Source organism: Schistocerca nitens, chromosome 3 (genome assembly GCF_023898315.1).
Source record: "Schistocerca nitens isolate TAMUIC-IGC-003100 chromosome 3, iqSchNite1.1, whole genome shotgun sequence".
NCBI classification, from domain to species: Eukaryota; Metazoa; Arthropoda; class Insecta; order Orthoptera; family Acrididae; genus Schistocerca; species Schistocerca nitens.
The window spans coordinates 313332884-313350856 of NC_064616.1; the positions used below are offsets into that span (position 1 = coordinate 313332884).

General features: G+C 42.9%; 1 non-coding gene across 1 annotated transcript; it reads left to right on the forward strand.

Moving 5' to 3' along the window:
• The first annotated feature begins 1233 nt into the window (after nt 1-1233).
• Trnat-ugu (transfer RNA threonine (anticodon UGU)) lies at nt 1234-1308 on the forward strand. The gene has a single exon. It is a non-coding gene; the product is annotated as a tRNA-Thr (tRNA).
• The last annotated feature ends 16665 nt before the right edge of the window (nt 1309-17973 follow it).

Consider the following 17973-nt stretch of genomic DNA (forward strand, 5'->3'; position numbering starts at 1 on the left):
ACCCTATGCACGTTTTACGATCATAGTTTGCGGTACTGACGCAATTCGGGGTGTTTCACGTGTGGAAACAGGGGGACTTCGGTTTATCCGAAATTTTCGTTATCCGAACCGGCCGCCGTCCCGATAATTTCGGATAAACGGGAGTTTACTGTAGACCTACTCTTCATTTCGCATCGCTTGAGTGTTTTGTTGTTCCTGAGATTCAGTTCTACGTTAGTTCTTTTTCCCTGCATCATCTTTGGGCTTATTCTTTATGTTTTATGACTCGACCTCCTTCAACAAGTTGGAAATATTGTGACGGAGTTCATAAGTTCCATATTTTAAAGTAACTCTTTCCAGTATATCCAGATCATCAATCTAATTTCAACTAATTTATCTACAGTTAAATACTGAATATTACATCGAGAAACACTTACTTCTACTTTTATAAATAGTTTGGTGATCTGGATATTCTGGATAGAGCTACTTTAAAACATGTAACTTATGAACTCCACGACATTATTTCCAACTTGTTGAGGTAGACAGAGTCATACAATACCAAGAATAAGCGCGAAGATGATGCAGAGAAATAAACTTAAAACTGAATAGCTCTCTAAACATGCGAAGAGGCTCAGAAGTTTAACTTGTCTTCCACTGCAACAGAAGTACGCCACCTAGCTGTTATGGAACTTCAGATAGTTCAGCATAAGTCAATCAGTGTATTACATCAAATTAATGTTCTAGACTTGAACGTGATCAGCCCCATTCCATCAGACATATCCACTCCCACCTTTGACGATATTCTGTGTAAATGTGGTAAGTTGAATTCACTATTTAACTGTAGGTATATAAAGTTGAGTAAGGCATTTTGTAACCGTGATGAAACAAATTTAACGTGGTGTTAATGACAGCAGTTCTTATCCGATAGGCTTAACGTTAGATCATTATCTGTTACATCCACTGTGAAACTGTCCGCATATACTTAAAAAACTTGCAAATTTGTCTAGAGTTGAGAAACTATAAATAAAGGTGATCACAACTCAGACTTTTAGATGATTGATACGTATTACAGATGTACTTTATTGTATAGTTTTCGAAATGCATTACTATATCTCGAGTAGATGTTAAGTTGCCGAAGCTATCAAAATAACATAAATAGGCGCACTACGAATGTAGTGTTGTGGACATGTTGGGAATGTGGATCTCACGGGGAGCGTGCAAGGGATAAGTCCCTGCAGACACACTATCCTCTGTGCCCGCGGTGGCTCAGATGGATAGAGCGTCTGCCATGTAAGCAGGAGATCCCGGGTTCGAGTCCCGGTCGGGGCAAACATTTTCAACATGTCCCCAACGAAGTGTATCAACGCCTGCTTGCAGCTAGGGTGTTCATTTAATTATCATTTCAATTCTAGCAAAGCTGCATGGTCATATATAGTTAAAATAAAATATTACCGTTTTCCTTTTATGATTGCCAATGTGAGCCAGGTTCGCTTTCCGTTTGGAGGTTAACAATCACACTCTCATAACATTTAAACGTTTTGCGTAAAGTATCTCACATTAACAAGCTACGAAAATGTGATATTTGCAGTTTTTTAGCATAATATTCAAAGTGAATACTGGTAAATGCTCATGTTGGAAGGGTCCACCTCCACAGTTCAAGGATCAGCGTCTCTAGCTGCTGTGTGGAGGACGTGAGTTAGATTTCATGTACTGTCATGGATTTTTCCTGGATGAGAGGACTGATCCGGGGTGCACTCATTCTCTTGACGTCATTAAAGAGGTTACTTGAATGAGAAGTAGCGGCTCCAAGGTCAAGATAACCGTCAATGGCAGGAAGAGCGGTGTGTTGACACCACGCCTCTCCATGCTGCACCCAGTGACGCCTTTTGCAGAGGACGACACGGCGGTCGGTCGGTTGGTCCCGACTAGCCCAAGAGGGAGAGAGTTGGCAGCTCTGCTTTACTCTTGTTGAAAGACTGCTTAAGAAAACAAAGATTTTTATTCATTAAATATAAACCAAATCAGTTTTTCCTACATGGTCCTAAACACAAAGCCTTCCCTCCACAAAGTGTTATTGCTTCCATTGTACGATAAAGTCATTTGCACGTGCGGTAACTGTCACCAAGCTGTTTGTGCATCGTTTACAGACTTAACAAACCCCATTGCTCTTCCTGCTTATCCTCTAAGCGCTGAAAACCCAGTAAATTATGGAATGAGAGGTAATATTCCACCTGTCTTGGCGATTGGTGTTATATGCTCTCTGTCAGTAGAGTTTTCTTTTGGAGCAACTTCTGAAGCTATTTTAGAAGTGATTTTCCCTACTTGTATGAAATTACTGCCTAGTTTCATAACTTTAGACAAGTTCAAACTGTTTTAATTATTCTGTTCATTACATCCTTTGCATTCTTCTTCTTTTTTCAACACCCATACCTATTTTAACTTTAGTTTTCATTCGATTAGTTACCGGCAAAGCTGCAAATTTTACACTGAGGATAGCAGCTTATGCCTTCAATCATCTTCCTTGCATGCTGCATCTAACGTATTGACTTCAAAACCTATGTTTAACGACTCCATCAACACACTGCTCCAAATCCAGCAATGACCAAGAAATATGCAAAATGCATTCCTAATTGTCTCCGACGTGGTTGCTGGAGCAAAAGCCGCTATATCAAGCGAAGGGTCCCCCACTCACAGTAATAACGGAAGACAGTATCCAACACGTTTCTGGAAATATTTGTGCTGCATTGCAGATAAGTGCCATGCACTCCCCTCACTACTTTTTCTGTCTCTGGACCAGTCATAATCCACAATTCAAAATTAGCTCTTATGCATGGGCGATCACACTTTCAGCCAGCACCCCAAAGTGGAACGAGGGCATGTCAGTACAATTACGATATCTACAAAAAGCAACCGTACAATGTTGCTAGTATCTACTGCATTCACATATAACTCGTAGTGTAGCAAGTACAGGAAACTCTGAGTATCATCAATATTATTAACGTAATTTCGATTGATCTACAGAATTCCAAATACACATGCTGGACAGCTAGCACACTGTGGTAATCAGGAAAAAATTTATTGCACAAAGAGATCTGTCTATACGCTACTACCAAGTACCAGTACCGATATATATTTATATTAACCGGGCGAAATATCTCACGAATAAAACTACAAAGAACGAAACTCGTCTAGCTTGAAGGGGGAAACCAGGTGGTGCTATGGTTGGCCCACTAGATGGCGCTGCCATAGGTCAAACGGATATCAACTGCCTCTTTTTAAATAGGAACGCAAATTTTTTATTACATATTCGCGTAGTACGTAAAGAAATATGAATGTTTGAGTTGGACCACTTTTTTCGCTTTGTGATAGATGGTGCTGTAATAGTCACAAACGTATACGTATGTGGTATCACGTAACATTCTGTCGGTGCGGACGGTATTTGCTTAGTGATACATTACCCGTGTTAAAATGGACCGTTTACCAATTGCGGAAAAGGTCGATATTGTGTTGATGTGTGGCTATTGTGATCAAAATGCCCAACGGGCGTGTGCTATGTATGCTGCTCGGTATCCTGGACGACATCATCCAAGTGTCTGGACCGTTCACAGGATAGTTACGTTATTTAAGGAAACAGGAAGCGTTCAGCCACATGTGAAACATCAACCATGACCTGCAACAAATGATGATACCCAAGTAGGTGTTTTAGCTGCTCTCGCGGCTAATCCGCACATCAGTAGCAGGCAAATTGCGCGAGAATCGGGAATCTTAAAAACGTCGGTGTTGAGAATGCTACATCAATATCGATTGCACCTGTACCATATTTCTATGCACCAGGAATTGCATGGCGACGACCTTGAACGTCGTGTACAGTTCTTCCACTGGGCACAAGAGAAATTACCGGACTATGACAGATTTTTTGCACGCGTCCTATATAGCGACGAAGCGTCATTCACCAACAGCGGTAACGTAAACCGCCATAATATATACTATTTGGCAACGGAAAATCCACGATGGCTGCGACAAGTGGAACATCAGCGACCTTGGTGGGTTAATGTATGGTGCGGCATTATAGGAGGAAGGATAATTGGCCCTAATTTTATCGATGGCAATCTAAATGGTGCAATGTATGCTGATTTCCTACGTAATGTTCTACCGATGTTACTGTACGACAGAATGGTGATGTACTTCCAACGTCTTGGATGTACGGCACATAGCTCGCGTTCGGTTGAAGCGGTATTGAATAGCATATTTCATGACAGGTGGATTGGTCGTCGAGGCACCATACCATGGTCCGCACGTTTACCGGATCTGAAGTCCCCGGATTTTTTCTGTGGGGAAAGTTGAAGGATATTTGCTATCGTGATCCACCGACAACGCCTGAAAACATGCGTCAGCGCATTGTCAATGCATGTGCGAACATTACGGAAGGCGAACTACTCGCTGTGGAGAGGAATGTCATTACAAGTGGTGCCAAATGCATTGAGGTTGACGGACATCATTTTGATCATGTATTGCATTAATGTGGTATTCACAGGTAATTACGCTGTAACAGCATGCGTTCGAGAATAAGTTCACAAAGGTCCATGTATGACATTGGAACAACCGAAATAAAATGTTCAAACGTACCTACGTTCTGTATTTTAATTTAAAAACCTACCTGTTACTAACTGTTCGTCTAAAATTGTGTGCCATATGTTTGTGACTATTACAACGCCATCTATCACAAAGTTAAAAAAGTGGTCCAAGTAAAACATTCATATTTCTTTACGTAGTACTCGAATATGTAATAAAAAATGGGGGTTCCTATTTAAAAAAAAACGCAACTGATATCCGTTTGATATATGGCAGCACCAACTATCGGGCCAACCATAGCGCTATCTAGTGTCCCCCTTCAAGCTACACAAATTTCGTTCTTTGTAGTTTTTTTCATTTGACGCTTATATCGTGAGATATTTGGCCCGGTCACGATCAATGGACCACCGTATATATCCGCTCTTATCGTAACATACGCCAATTAGCTATCAACGCGGTCCAGGCTGATTACACGCAAATGTTAAGCGTGGATCAGCTAATAATAGTTTGTAATAAAACAGTACATACACTAGTGTCCAAAATTAAAGCAACAAACGGAAATTTTGCAAGGTTGCTTTTATTTTGCACGAAACAGTATAAACTGATAACAGTAAACAAAAAATCATGTAAAGAATACAGAACGTAAACAACTGCAACATGCATAACGAAATACAAAAATTTTCTTCGTTTTTTCCACCTTAACGGATTTGCACACAGCGGATTAATGTCTTCAGTGTTGAGTCTCACCACCTCTGGCAACAATATAGGCTTGACAACGATTAGGGCATGCTTTCAATGATGTCACCAATCTCATGTTGAGGCAATAACGCCCATTCTTCCCGCAGAGCTGCTCGCAAGTTTTGGAGAGTGGTTAGTCGATAGTGACGTGGTGCAGCCCGTCTCTTAAGTGCACCCCAGATATGATCTGCGGGATTCAAATTTGGAGAGCGAGCACGTCACGACATTCTTGCAGTATCTTTCATTTCCAAGAAAACGTCCACCACCTGTGCTCTATGATGTCGAGCTTTATCGTCCATTAACTCGAAGTCTGGTCCCACAGCACCTCGCATTAACCGCACATGAGGTCCGAAGATCTCGTCACGATACCTGACAGTTAAACATTGCCGATTCACCCGTACAATTTCATGACGATGTGTTCGAGTGGTCAACATGATCTCTGCTCACATCACTACAGATCTTCCTCGATATCGGTATCTTTACACAATCTTTGGTATTCGAAATCGTGTTTCTCGTTGCCTCCAGATGCAAAGCCGTCTAGAATCACTCTCCAGACCAAATCGGGACTCAGCTGTCAGGAGAACATTGGCCCACTGTTCGACCGTTCAGGTGGCATGTGAACGACTCAACTCTAGACGTTCCCTTCTGTGAAGAGGCGTCAGAGGTACACATACAGCACGTATCCGACAATGAAGGCCACTCTGCTGAAGCTTTCTGCACACCGTTTACCTCGATAAAACACGTCCAGTGCATGCTGTGAAGCCAGATGCCAATTGCTGTGCAGTACTAAACGCTCTACCGTCGTGCTCTAACAGCCAAATAACGATCCTCACTTTCTGATGTCATACGTGGTCTGCCCCGCCATGGTCTTCGGAATAAAGTTTCGGTCTCTATAAACCGTCGCGACATCGAAGAAACAACATAATGATTCACATTAAAGTATCGGACAACATCAATTTGCTCCTGTCCTGCTTTTATTCTTCCTAAGGCAATCCAACGCAGAGAGCCTGGCATCTTCCGTGCAGAACGCGATCGTACGGACATCTCATACTTCCATTACTTAGACAGTTTAGATCAATCTCCAAAGACTCACCCATAATAACAATTACCCTAGCACAAACAGGATTCAACTTGTGAACGACGCAAGGACATCGACCACTGGAAAAACCCCTTCAGCACATACGTGATAAAAGCAATCCCTTCTCAATTCCTACGACTATCTCTGCCTCTGGTGTACACTGCCTGTTAACTCCCACGCATACGGCGCGCTAACATCTCTCTGAAAAGCACAACGCATCTGTACTCAGCAAATACACCAGCTATTTAGCCAGGCAAGTACCATCATGCATGCAACACACCACTCGTTGGCTCCAAGTAATCATGGGAAATCTTCTTACACGTCATAGAATCCCAGCCCTGTTTGTCATTCGCAGTAGTGGTAAAGAAATTTCTTTCCCACCCATATGCGATCGCAACTTCCAAAACAGAGAGGCCGCTCTGTAACCAGTAAAGAAACAGAAGATGTGGAGAGCCCACACACTGCCAGCGACAGCTCTAATTACAGGAAGCCGGTGTTTGATAAGGCTGCATGAAGGCAACCTTACAAACTTTCTGCCGCTCGGGGTAGCCGAGCCCTCAGGGGCGTATGGTCACATTCCGCGCGGCTTCCCCCGTCGGAGATTCAATTCCTCCCTCGGGCATGGGTGTGTGTCTTGTCCTTAATGTAAGTCAGTTTAAGTTAGATTAAATAGTGTGTAGACTTCGGGACCGATAACCTCAGCAGTCTGATATCATAAGACCTTACCACAAATATAAAAAAATTAAAAGCTTTCTAAAATTGTTTATTAAATGACTCGCGTATGGTGTTCAGCACGTCTGTGGGCTGCTGCACTTGCCCACACACTCCTATTGGCTAAAACACATTTATACAGTCCTACATTTATTTGATGTAATAAAATCATCAGGTGTAAAATGTTGAACATTAAGATTTTACCACGAATCCCCCTCTCTTAGGGTTCTCATATGTCATTAGAGCTCTGATGACGCCCCATCTACGATTTTGGCATTACTGATGAAGCAGAAATCAGCTAATATCGGAGTCAAGTTCAGGGCATAATACTGCCACAAGGAGAAGTCTATATATAAAATATTACTAAATCTTCCTTCTTCGCTCTCGTGTAATGCGGTAAGTGCGACAATTCTTTAGGAAAATTCCCGTAATCCTTGCGTAATCCTTCCTCTCATAACTAGTGGTCTGCTGGGTAAGTTGATTAGGGAATGTACGTTTAAGGTAGGTCAAATGGTAATTGTATCCTACATCTATCAATCCAACCTGGTTTGTTATCAGACTGAAGAGTAAAGCCTGTATTTTTTTCGTAAAAGACCGGATATCGTAAACATGTTATGCATGCGATAAATAACTTAATTTTGATGGGCATTGATTGTTATTGATTTACGCTGCTATACTGACGTGAGCGGTGGGTGGTGGAGCCGTAATACATCTGGAAGAGTTATGTATGGGCTAGCTATAGATGTGAATGCATAATAAAAGAGGTTTCCCAGTCTTGTTTCTATATGACGTATCTGGCGTGAGTAACGTGTCTGACGAATAGAGTTCAATCGCACAGCAGAATAGTAATGAATTCCATTAGGTCGACTACAAAACAATTGTCAGTATCACTGTCTGTGTAAGCGATATCCCCCCTAAAATAATTAAAACTATAGGCGTAGAATGCATAGTTTTATAACTCATTATACGTCCTAATTTTAGGAGTTGTAACCGTTAACGACATCATAAAAGCTTGTAGTACTTCCCAGTGGACAAACTGTAGAACAACATTATGATCACATACACTACAACTTTGATAAATAATGGTCAATGTATGGTCGACACAGTGTCTCCTTTACGTGTCAGGGGGGTATAATTTGTTCTATAACTCTAAAGTACTGGAGGGGACTAGGAAATGCCGCTAAGGTCATAGACCGGATGAAGGGAAATTCCCGATCTACACCTCTACGCGGTAGAGAGTGGGCAACGTCACTTCATGTGATGGCTAACGTAGAGAGGGACCGAGGGATGACCGGCATAAGTCATCATCCCAGCAGTTGCTGGACAGGGCACCCTCTTGCCCTGGAAATGAGAAAACATTTCCAAAGGCGGAAGAACCAGCTGATGGTCAACGGCATAGGACGTGGAAGGCAACGGGAAACCGTCACATTAAAGAACTACGGTTATCCCAAGCATCAGCAGTAAACCATGTCAGTATCTTCTGTAAAACTATCTGGAGATAAAATACACTCCCGGAAATTGAAAAAAGAACACATTGACACCGGTGTGTCAGACCCACCATACTTGCTCCGGACACTGCGAGAGGGCTGTACAAGCAATGATCACACGCACGGCACAGCGGACACACCACGAACCGCGGTGTTGGCCGTCGAATGGCGCTAGCTGCGCAGCATTTGTGCACCGCCGCCGTCAGTGTCAGCCAGTTTGCCGTGGCATACGGAGCTCCATCGCAGTCTTTAACACTGGTAGCATGCCGCGACAGCGTGGACGTGAACCGTATGTGCAGTTGACGGACTTTGAGCGAGGGCGTATAGTGGGCATGCGGGAGGCCGGGTGGACGTACCGCCGAATTGCTCAACACGTGGGGCGTGAGGTCTCCACAGTACATCGATGTTGTCGCCAGTGGTCGGCGGAAGGTGCACGTGCCCGTCGACCTGGGACCGGACCGCAGCGACGCACGGATGCACGCCAAGACCGTAGGATCCTACGCAGTGCCGTAGGGGACCGCACCGCCACTTCCCAGCAAATTAGGGACACTGTTGCTCCTGGGGTATCGGCGAGGACCATTCGCAACCGTCTCCATGAAGCTGGGCTACGGTCCCGCACACCGTTAGGCCGTCTTCCGCTCACGCCCCAACATCGTGCAGCCCGCCTCCATTGGTGTCGCGACAGGTGTGAATGGAGGGACGAATGGAGACGTGTCGTCTTCAGCGATGAGAGTCGCTTCTGCCTTGGTGCCAATGATGGTCGTATGCGTGTTTGGCGCCGTGCAGGTGAGCGCCACAATCAGGACTGCATACGACCGAGGCACACAGGGCCAACACCCGGCATCATGGTGTGGGGAGCGATCTCCTACACTGGCCGTACACCACTGGTGATCGTCGAGGGGACACTGAATAGTGCACGGTACATCCAAACAGTCATCGAACCCATCGTTCTACCATTCCTAGACCGGCAAGGGAACTTGCTGTTCCAACAGGACAATGCACGTCCGCATGTATCCCGTGCCACCCAACGTGCTCTAGAAGGTGTAAGTCAACTACCCTGGCCAGCAAGATCTCCGGATCTGTCCCCCATTGAGCATGTTTGGGACTGGATGAAGCGTCGTCTCACGCGGTCTGCACGTCCAGCACGAACGCTGGTCCAACTGAGGCGCCAGGTGGAAATGGCATGGCAAGCCGTTCCACAGGACTACATCCAGCATCTCTACGATCGTCTCCATGGGAGAATAGCAGCCTGCATTGCTGCGAAAGGTGGATATACACTGTACTAGTGCCGACATTGTGCATGCTCTGTTGCCTGTGTCTATGTGCCTGTGGTTCTGTCAGTGTGATCATGTGATGTATCTGACCCCAGGAATGTGTCAATAAAGTTTCCCCTTCCTGGGACAATGAATTCACGGTGTTCTTATTTCAATTTCCAGGAGTGTAGTCCCCAAATCGGATCTCCGGGTGGGGACTGGAAAAGATACAGACAACGTGAAGGAAAAGAATCCCAATTTTAACATAGCCACTTGGAATGTTAGAACACTGCTTCAGTGTAGCAAGCTAGAAAATGTAAAACTTGAAATGGAACGACTGGAAATCGATATTCTAGGCATATCGGAGATGAGATGGCCCCAGCCAGCTGATTTCTGGTCTGGAGAATACAGAGTCATTCACACCGGAACTGACCACGATAGACCAGGAATGGGAGGAGTTGGAATAATTTTGAGGAACAACTGTGGCTCACGTATCAAGGGATTTATGAAATATAGCTCTCGAATAATACTAGTCAAACTTGAAACTAAACCAAAGGACACTGTGATAATACAAATATACATGCCAACATCCAAAGAAGAAGATGCAGTTATTGACGAAATATACGAGGAAATAAGTAATGCGATGAGAAATGTTAAGGGAGATGAAAACCTGATTGCCATGGGGGACTGGAACGCGATTGTGGGTGAAGAACAGGAGGAAGGAATCGATGGCAAATATGGACTTGGAAGAAGAAATGAAAGAGGAGATAGACTAATCGAGTTCTGCTCGAGGCACCAATTAGTTGTTGCAAACACACTTTTCCAACATCACAAATGAAGAAGATACACATGGAAGGCTCTTGGAGGCCTGATGAGACAACAGATTGATAACATTCTAGCGAAAGCACGTTTTAGGAACCAGATAAAAGACTGCAGGAGCTATCCATCTACAGACATAGGCAGTGATCATAACCTGGTCTTGATGAAAAGTTCACTGAGATAAAAACGTTTGAAGAAAAAGCCACTAAAACTTAAATGGGAACTAGAAAAACTGAAAACTGAGTGACTGGAAAAGCGCTATGCTGATGAAACAGACGAACTAGCTAAAAATTTTCAACATGGTGGAGTAAATGAAGACTGGGATCAAATTAAATCTGGTATATACAAAACAGCAGAAAAGATAGTTGGAACAACTGAACCAAAAAACATGAGGAATTGAGCTTATAGAAAACAGGAGATTATACAAAAATGCAACTGATGAATAAGGAAAAGCTGAATACAGAAGACTAAGGAATTCAGTTAATAGAGAAGCTAAGAAAGCAAATGAAAAGTTTCTTGAAGAAATGTGCAGGAAAGTGCAAGAAAATATGCAAAACGTAAGAACTGATTTAGCCTACAGAACAGCAAAACAATTTTCTTAACAAACGCAAAACAACACTCTCAGGCACAATAGAAAATAAAGAGGGGAAAATGCTGTTTGGTGAAGAGATAGAAAGAATAAATAGAGGAGTTCTATGCCGGAACACGTCTTTCGGAGGAAGTAATAGGAAGAGAAGAGCAAGTAGACGAAGATGACAAGGGAGGTGACATTCTGCAAGAAGAATTTGACAGAGCTCTAAAAGAACTACGGGACAACAAAGCTATGGGTATGGATGCCATCCCTGCAGAACCAATAAAGAATGCTTGTGACAGCATGAAAATGATGCTGCTTAAACTTATTAGGTCCATCTATAGCACAGGAGAGATACCGACAGACTTTCAGAAATGTATCATTGTTCCTTTACCAAAGAAGGCAGCAGCTACAAAATGTGAACAGTACCGAAGCATTAAAAATTCTCATAAAAATAGCTCTGAAGAGAAATGAAGAGAAGGTGGAGGATATGCTGAGTGAAGATCAGTTTGGTTTCAGAAGGGGATTGGGAACCAAAGAGGCGATACTCACACTGAGACTCGTTATCGAAAACCAGTTACAGAAAAATAAACCAATTTATATTGCTTTTGTAGACATGCAAAAGGCTTAGTTCTAACTAAGTGCGATCCGCTGTGAAAAATACTTCCGGTGCGGGCTACGCCCATCCGGTCGGGCGTTGATTGGCTGCCGCGCGTTCTTATCAGCAGTTCTTATCTGCTAGTCCTGCAAGGTTCGCAGGAGAGCTTCTGTAAAGTTTGGAAGGTAGGAGACGAGATACTGGCAGAAGTAAAGCTGTGAGTACCGGGCGTGAGTCGTGCTTCGGTAGCTCATATGGTAGAGCACTTGCCCGCGAAAGGCAAAGGTCCCGAGTTCGAGTCTCGGTCGGGCACACAGTTTTAATCTGCCAGGAAGTTTCGTATCCCATACTGATTTCGAAATGTGATTTGCGTACGTGAAACGAGGGATAGGAAGTCATCCTGATGTACAACATAGAATACCACCAAGATATATTCTGCAGTAGAAAATTCTTCATCAGTGTTTGATAATTTGTACAATTAGATTCCTGGATAAATAATTAAAAGTAAAGACATACAGAACATAATTTTATAACCAAGTATCAGTCCCTAATTACCCTAAATGTATGTATATTCATACAAGTCCTTAGTATTTACCTTAATTCCCTGGAAGATGGTGGTTTAGATCCCACATGTGTCTGGCTTAGTATTTGTAAATGTATAGGACGAATATTAGACTGTGTCTTAGCATAGCAATAGAATCATAATGATCATCAGCAGCTAAACATTTTTGCTAATGGCGATTATTCATGATGTTATTGTAGTTGTGGTCCTCAGACAGGTTTGATGCCACTCTGAATGCTACTCTATCCTGTGCACCTCTTCACCTCCGAGTAACTACTGCAATCGACATTCTTCTGAATCTACTTATTATATTTATCTCTCGATCTCCCTCTACAGTTTTTACCCCCACACTTCCCTCCAATACTAAATTGGTGATCCCTTGATGTGTTTTTGTTAGAATAATGTAAGTCGTTTTTCGAGAAAGGCTACACTTCACGCTGGTGTACCTAAATATTCAGAATTCGAGCAGTTCAGGATGGTTCAAATGGCTCTGAGCACTATGGGACTCAACTGCTGAGGTCATTAGTCCCCTAGAACTTAGAACTAGTTAAACCTAACTAACCTAAGGACCTCACAAACATCCATGCCCGAGGCAGGATTCGAACCTGCGACCGTAGCGGTCTTGCGGTTCCAGACTGCAGCGCCTTTAACCGCACGGCCACTTCGGCCGGCGAGCAGTTCAGGAGATCAACCGAAGATCGTATGTGCTAGAAGATTATAAGATGCGACCTTTAGGAGGAATTTCTACAGCACGTAACTACTAAAAACCAGATGTCCAGCCACATATCTAATTGAAAAACTATTACAAAAAGAACGAAACAAATATTTCGTACAATGGTTGGGGTTTGATAAAACAAGCAATTCCTGGATTGCTTTGTAAGAGAGTGTATGTGTAAAGAGAGAGACAAACAGGTGGAAACGTTGCGCTATGTGCGACTGATTTCTGCTGCGTCAGACAAGTACCGACTTTACAAAGATACAAACAGAGCATCACAGCACTCTCTTTATCTCTGGTAAGAAATAAATTCCTGGCTTCTGCGATGTCATATAAGTCCAGACTTGACAAGAAGAATCTGTCCTTGATCTTCCTCTACGATTCCCCTCTCCCCCCCCCCCCCACGCTTCCCTCCAGTACTAAATCGGTGACCCCTTGATGTCTCAGAATGTGTCCTACCAACCGATCCCCTCTTCTAGTCCGGTTCTGAAACAAAATTCGTTTCTCACCAACTCTGTTCAGTACCTCCTCATTAGTTACGTGATCTGCCCATCTAACCTTCAGCATTTTCTGAAGCACCACATTTCAAAAGTTTCTATTTTCCTCTTGTCTTGTTTCACTTACATACATGGCTACACTCCACACAAATACGTTCAGAAAAGACTCCATTACAGTTAAATCTATACTTGATGTTAACAAATTTCTCTTCTTGCCACTGTCAGCCTACATTTTATATCCACTCTACTTCGACCATCATCAGGTATTTTGCTACCCAGATAGAAAACCTCATTTACTACTTTAAGGGTCTCATTTCCTAATCTAATTTTCTCAGCATCACAATTCCATTATCCTCGCTTTGCTTTTGTTGGTGTTAATCTTATATTCTCCTTTCAAGACACTGTCCATTCCGTTCATCTGGTCTTCCAAGTCCTTTGCTGTCTCTGACAGAATTACAATGTCATCGGGAAACCTCAAAGTTTTTATTTCTTCTCCTGGAGTTAAATGCCTTCATCAAATTTTCCTTTTATTTCATTTGCTGCTTGCCCAATATACGGATTGAATAGCATCGGGGATAGGCTACAACCATGTCTCACTCCATTCTTAACCACTGTTTCCATTTCATGCCCCTCGACTCTTATAACTGCCATCCGGTTTCTGTACAAATTGTAAATAGCCTTTCGCTATCTGTATTTTACACCTGCCTTTTTGCTATTTGAAAGAGCGTATTCCAGTCAACATCCTCAAAGGCTTTCTCTATTTGTACAAATGCTACAAATGTAGGCTTGCCTTTCCTTAACCTATCTTCTATGAGAAGTTGTAGGATAAGTATTGTCTCGTATGTTTCTACATTTCTCCAGAATCCAAAGTGATCTTCCCCGAGGTCGGCGACTACCAAATTTTCCAATCTTCTGTAAGGAATTCGTAACAATATTTTCCAACCGTGATTTATTAAATTGATAGTTAGGTTGTAATACCAGTCTGCAGCTGCCTTTTTTGGAACTGGAATTGTTTTACTTTTCTTGTAATATGAGTTATTTCGTCTGAATCATACATCTTGATCGTCAAATGGAAAAGTTTTGTCATGGGTGGCTCTACCACGGCTATCATTATTTCTAACGAAATGCTGTCTACTCCTGGGGAATAGTTTCGACTTAGGTCTTTCAGTGCTCTGTGAAATTCTTCACGCAGTATCACGTCTCACATATCATCTTCATCTATGTCATCTTCCATTTCCATAATATTGTCCTCAAGTACATCTCGCGTGTGTAGATTCTCTATACAGGGTGATTTTTTCCACAGTTTAGAAACTCTAGGGATTGATCGATGTGAGGATACGGAACAAAAAAGGTGTAATGAACTTATGTCTGGAAATGCATGGTTCCCATGCTAGAGACCATTTATTCAGTCATATATTGTTTCAAGGACTGCAGTCTAACACGCGCTGCGCCATGCAGCCACAGTTGCAGTACGTGTTGAAAATGGTTTCCATGTGTGTCAACGCTTGCGTGTACGCGCCGTAGCATGTTCTATCTCACACGTTCACATCGCATCCGAAAAGTATCAGAGGGAGCGTTAAAACGCTGCTCCATTGTCTCCACATCTGCAGTGGGCTCTGCATACACGATACTTTTGAGATGGCCCCATAACCAAGAATCATAAGGGTTGAGATCCGGTGAACCAGCAGGCCACGCAACAGGACCCCCTCGTTCGATCCATAGACCAGGGAAAAGAGGACTGAGATGTGTCCGGAAGTTAACGGCGAAGTGGGCTGCAGCACCATCATGTAGCAGCGACATAACCCTTCGAATCATCAGGGGCACATCTTCCAGCGGGATGGGCAAAGTCACCCACAAGAAACGCCGATGGTTTCGGCCTGTTAGGCAACATGGACGGAAGACTGGTCCGAAAATACGGTCGACAATTATCCTGGCCAACACACTCCGGCTGCATCGATGCTGATGATTCGTTATCACTACACCATGGGGGTTCTGCATACTATCCCACAGATAACTGTTATGAAAGCGGACGAACGATATCACTCCGCATAAAAGTGTTCTCATCTGTGAATAGGATGGATGACACAAATCCCGGAATCATGGTTGCCTGGAGAAGGAACCAGTGACATAATTTCTCCTGATGTGGAAAGTCGGCCGCTAGTGAGACCTGCACTCGCTGTGAGTGATAAAGGTAGTAATAAATGCAATGGAGAATGTTCCATGCGGTCGTTTGGCTTACCCTGTACCGGCAGGGCAACAGCCTGGTAATGACACAGCGGTCACCTTCCACAGCGTTATAATATTTCCTTCCCAAGTCTGGTGTCCGAACATTTCGGGCACATCCTTCATGATATCCTGCTTCCTGAAACGACCTTGTCTCACACAGACGACGAGACACTGTGGAAACAGGGAATGCTGAGGTTGCTGTCGGCGGAGTTAGATCCACTGATACAACCTTCCTGCTCGCCGCCCTTGCCATTTGCCTTTTCGTAAGTAAACGCCATGTCGGAAAAACTCTCGATTCGAATACAGAACCATTGCGTACAACGCTATTTCACATCCACTACAAGGTGAGTCAGCAACAGAAGTGAATCGGACACACCATTACCAATTACTATGGCAGGAGAGGTCACTAGGGCATGACGTGTAAGGAGCAGTACCACCCTCTATGCGGAAACCATGCGACCGTATCAGTGGCTGCAGGGTACACCGCGTATTGGAGCGCAGTCTCTATAACAAAGTGTGGTTGAATATATGCTCTCTAGCATGGAAACCACGCATTTCTGAATATAAGTTCATTTGACCTTTCTTGCTCCTCATCCTCTCATCGATCAATCACTAGAGTTCGTACACAGTGGACAAATCATCTTGTATACTCCTTCCACCTATCTGATTTATCTTCTTTGTTTAGGAATGGACCGCTCATACTGGTAGCAAAACCCCTTCATGTACAGGTCATGATGAGAACACCTCTACTCACGTGATCTTCTGGTCATACCTTCTATATGTGATTGGACTTGCAGTCTAATCACACTATTTTATATTTATAACCACCCTGGGACGGGACGTGGGTCTAGCAACAACAAGGAACATGCCTGTGTTTTGTTTATGTGCATAGTGCTATCTTTCCCACCAAAAACTCATATTTATTAAAGTATCAACCCAAAGTCTATAAAAAATGCAAGATACCACTCCCAAGACCGGCAACTGTATGGAAGAACGTGATAATGCCACTGTGCCATGGAGGGTCCTCATAACATAATGATGACTGATATCGTTTTAAGTAGAACTAAGGCATGTATTTTGATAAAATAATCCATAGAATTTAGACTTTCGTCCACATTCCAACATTTATGCATCCTCTGTAATAGTGCTAAACATCACAGAAAACAATATTTTATATAAAGACGCCAACAGTGTGAGTTTTCGTAATCGTTTCCCACATTAAATTCTTTGAATTATAGACAGATGGATAATATGATACTCTAGATCCCTACAGGTCTAACACAGATTAGTCGATGCTTCTTGTTGGTAGCGAAAAGAAAATGTGGGTAAAGTCTGAAGATGGGAATACTTTCGGTCGTGGCATCAAAATGTGGATGTAATCACACACTATTTTGTGCGTTTGAATGCTCCTATGTGTATCCCCTGGGCAATAGTAGGATGACTTTTTTTTGTATGCATGATGTTACTCAAAGACAACAGAGAAATATATATGTGTGTGCCCCCATGTGGGTACGCTAGGCCCAGGGTAAGGTGATTTTTTTTCTATATGAATGGTGTTACTCGATACTGACACGGAAAATTCACTTTAAAGTCACCCAGGCCACTTTATATCAAGAGTATAATTGCCTATCTAAATAATAATAATTTATGACGGTAAAATATTAAACATTAAAACCATTGGATGGTGACATGAGTTCACAGACTGGCAGATGGAGCTATCAAGCAACGTTGACGAATTAGTACTCCTGGGCTTTACCTTCCATGCAGTGAAACTGAGATATGAGCAGTATTTATTCTGACTGCATCTTCGACTATGCCTCTCCAACAATCGATTGAAATGGTTAAATGTAGAATATTTCGTTGTAAAAGTTAGACAATCACAGACTATACTATTAGGTACTAATCTAAGTCATGCAGATGAAGTACATGCAATCGATATCGTGTACAAAATCACTTTTATCATCTATTAGCAGACTTCTCGTAATTTTATCTATTGTAACATCGATATGTGATCTAAGTGTATCGTTTTTCGTAACTGGTAACAAACCAATGTACTCTACATCAAAACATTTTATATGATTCCAAATACATATGACTTGCAACTCACATGTAATGGGCGAGAATACTAAGCATTCAGAACAGATAACATTACCGTTTACTCACACAC